This window comes from Ammospiza caudacuta, chromosome 1, assembly GCF_027887145.1.
Source record: "Ammospiza caudacuta isolate bAmmCau1 chromosome 1, bAmmCau1.pri, whole genome shotgun sequence".
NCBI classification, from domain to species: Eukaryota; Metazoa; Chordata; class Aves; order Passeriformes; family Passerellidae; genus Ammospiza; species Ammospiza caudacuta.
In genome coordinates, this window is record NC_080593.1 from 39,102,841 (window position 1) to 39,106,524 (window position 3,684).

Below are 3,684 nucleotides of genomic sequence, written 5' to 3' on the forward strand. Positions count from 1 at the left end.
CTTGTGTGTCTGTGTTCTTTGTATTCCTCTGTACGAAATCTGGGGGGGAGGAGAGCACGCTGGGATGAACAAAGCAGAAGAGATTCTCTTCTGGATGAGAACATCAGCTGCTGTAAGGTCACGGGGCTGTGCTGGGGCACAGCAGCAGGGAGAGAGAGCCAGCACCTCCCTCTGTGCTACTGCTCTGCCTTCCCAGGTGTTTGGATGGGGTTTCCTGGTGCACTCCACTTGCTACAGTTACAGAGATTTTTTGGGTGCATCATTAAAATTGTTATTTTAAACACTTCATTAATTGGAGAATATAACGTTGTAACTGAGGAAAGGATAAGACGCTGAAGAGTAAAGCTGAAAAAAATACTATTTGGTTGAGACAAGTCTTGGGTTTATAAAGTGTACAAAAAAATAAGAATAGGAGGGGCAAAGATCTGTTATTCTTCCAGCTTCATTTCCTACTTTAGAGTGTGTGCTCTTCTAGGGGATAAGAGAAGCTTCTCTAGAAAATATTGTATCTACTGTTTTTTTTTTTTTTAAAGGTGCACACAAAAAAAGTTCAACAAAATTATTACTGCCAGCATTGGGAAAAAAATAACAGCACAAAAAAGCCTTTTTTTTTTTTTTTTTTGGTGATATGTTTTCTCTGGTGCCATGTTTGCACACGGTTTTTCTTGTTGCCATGAAGTCTGAGCCCCTGTGAATAGTGTTACAAGGCACAGAGGTTCCAGAGCCTGGGAGGTCCTTGGGAAGAGCTCTTCTCAACTCTTCCTGAATGTCTATGCATGGGCCCCAAGTAATGCTTCCCTGTTTGGCTGCAAGAGCCTTACCACAGCAAATGGTGGGGGCAGGAAGGACATTTCCCAGCAAAAACGTGATCCAGTTCCCCTCGCTCTCCCAGCCTCCCAGTGTGGCAAGATGCTCTGGGCTGGGAGCAGGAAGCACCTGTGCTTGTTGCTGGGGAGTTTGCTGGGCTCTGAGTGTGACACTGTGCCCGCAGCAGCAGCCTGGCCTGCCCTCACTCACCAGGAAATCCTGAGTGTCCCAAGGAAAACAGAGGTGTGAGTGTCTTGTGTGGAAGTGTGCAGGGATGAGGGCGTGGGCAGCCGGCTGCCTCCTGTTGTGGCTCATGAGCCAGGGGCTGTGCCGGGCGGGAATCGGCGTTGGCAGCTCCGCCGCAGAGCGCTTTGATTACAGAAACAGTTCCTACAAGGAAGTAATTGCCACTTCCTCCCCTTTGATGAGTGCAGCCAGCAGCTGCAAGAGCCTTCATCAGCGAATGCCGCCTTTCCCCCGCTTTTAATTTACTTTTTTCATTTAAAGTTGAAGTTTGGAGTGGGGAGGGAGGAACGTCCAGGTATGAGCAGAGCCTGGAGGCAGCTGCCCCTGGCTGAGCTACAATGGGCAGCTTGCTGAAAGCGCTGCAGGGGCTGTGCTTGCTGGGCAGGAAAGTTGGTCAAGGACACAGACACATCACCAGCAAGAGAGGAGCTGAGCAGGTGTGTGTGGAAGCTGGCAGGCTGCACACTCTTGGTTATTGGGGAAAAAAATGCCCATTCACAATAAAAAAACCTTCCTCTGTGCAGACACTGCTCTGCCACACCAGGTTCCTTCACAGAGCAGTTCATACCTGCTGTAAATGCACACCTGAATTGTTGGTGAATGCACAGCTGGCACTGATACAGGGCTGAGCTGTTCTGTCTCCTGCCTGGCCTGAATTCCCACGGCAGGGTTTGCTCCCCTGCATTGTGCCCCATGACTGCCTTTGCCTCTGGCTGGAGAGAGGGGATTACTTGTAAAATTACTTGCTTAAAACTTGATGGGGGAGATATCTTCCCAAAGGGCCCTTCTATCTGCCCCCCCACCCACTCAGCCTAAGACTGTAACTCAAATTATTCCATGCAGCAGCATCGAGCACTGCTTGTGAGACGGTACAAGGCAGAGGAAAGCAGCCAAAAGCCCATCTGGGTCAGAAACTGCAGCTCAAGATGAAGCAAGGCTAGAGAGGCCTGCTGCTGGATTGCTGCTGTACAACAGCTCTTCTCCATCGTGGGTGATGCTCCATGGGCCTCATGCAGGCAGCCCTGGATTAGCTGCAGTGGCAATGCTGTATAAAATCAGGCTGACACCAATGCCCTCCTGTATTGCCACCTTGGCAGGTTCAGTTGCCAGCACACAGCTGAAGACTCTCTGACCTAGGCTGACTGGTTCTTGCACAGTTCCAGAATATGGGAGGTTCTCAAGGAGAAGAGATTGACTGATTTGGTTCTTGCACAGTTCCAGAATATGGGAGGATCTCAGGGAGAACCTCAAGTATCCTTTGGTCCCCTTCCCTCTGCTCATGCAGAAGCCCAAGGAAGCAATCCAGACCTGTGCACGTCCTGATAGCTGACTTCTCTTCTGCACAGCACTTTGGGGTAGAGAAAACACATGGGTAAATGGTCAGCCTGACATGCACCTGGCTTCCCAGAGGCAGATGGCAAAAATTATTTACCAATTTAACATCGTTGCATTTCCAGTGTCTAAACTAGCACCCCTCAGGCTGGCTTGTGGTGCAGAGCTGCATGAAGGATTTTTTCTTTTCACCTTCTTATCCTTGCCCACTAGGAGCCTCTGCTTAGCATGTGTGTGGCTTGGCAGCCTGCTTGCCACTGTGCAGTGTGCCTTTGCCCTGTGTGTGCCCATGCACAGGCTCCTCCTTGTTGGGAGTCAGACACGGGGCCAGACTGACCCCCTGCACACACACCTGCAGGAGCACATCTGTCCTGTGAGTGCCTTTATGAGAGCATGAGCAAAACTGCCAGGTTAATGCATCAATGAATGCTGGTTCTTACACTTCACAAAGAGAATTCAGTCATGTTTTCCATAAGTTGTGGAATTCATGGAAAGCTGCCAGGTGGAAAATGTTCTGGGAGGGGGGCAGGGGGTGGTTGACAGCCATCTGAACATGAGCCAGTGTGTGCCCAGGTGGCCAACAACACCAGTGGCATCTTGGCCTGTAAAAGAAATAGTGTGGCCAGCAGGACCAGGGAGTGATTGTCCCCCTGTGCTCAGCACTGGTGAGAGCTCACCTCAAATCCTGAGTTCACTTTTGGGGCCCTCCCTGCAAAAAAAGACACTGAGGGGCTGCAGTGGGTCCAGAGAAGGGCAATGAGCTGGTGAAGGATCTGGAGCACAAATCTGATGAGGAGCAGCTGAGGGAGCTGGGAGTGTTCAGCCCAGAGGAAAGGAGGCTCCAAAGGGGGGACCTTTTGCTCTGTGTAGCTGCCAGGCAGGAGGGTGTAGCCAGATGGGGGTTGGTCTCTTCTCCCAAGTAGCAAACAGGAAAAGAGGAAATGTTGTGCCTCAAGATATGCCAGGGCAGGTTTAGATTGGATATCAGGAAAAATGTCTTCACTGAATGGGTGTTCAGGCCGCTCAGGGAAGTGGTGGAATCACCATTCCTGGAAGTGTTCAAAAACCACATAGATGTGGCACCTGGGGACATGGTTTAGTGGTGGGCTTGGCAGTGTTGGACTTGGTGATCTTAGAAATCTTTTCCAACACAAATGATTCTTTGATTCTATGAGTCTATCATTATTTACAGTCGTCTGCCCTGTGCCTCACAGGAGCTCAGTGCTGCAATACCAATGTATCAGGAAGCCCAGTGCTATCACTCAATGGCTGCTTGCTTTTAATACATCTGCACACAGC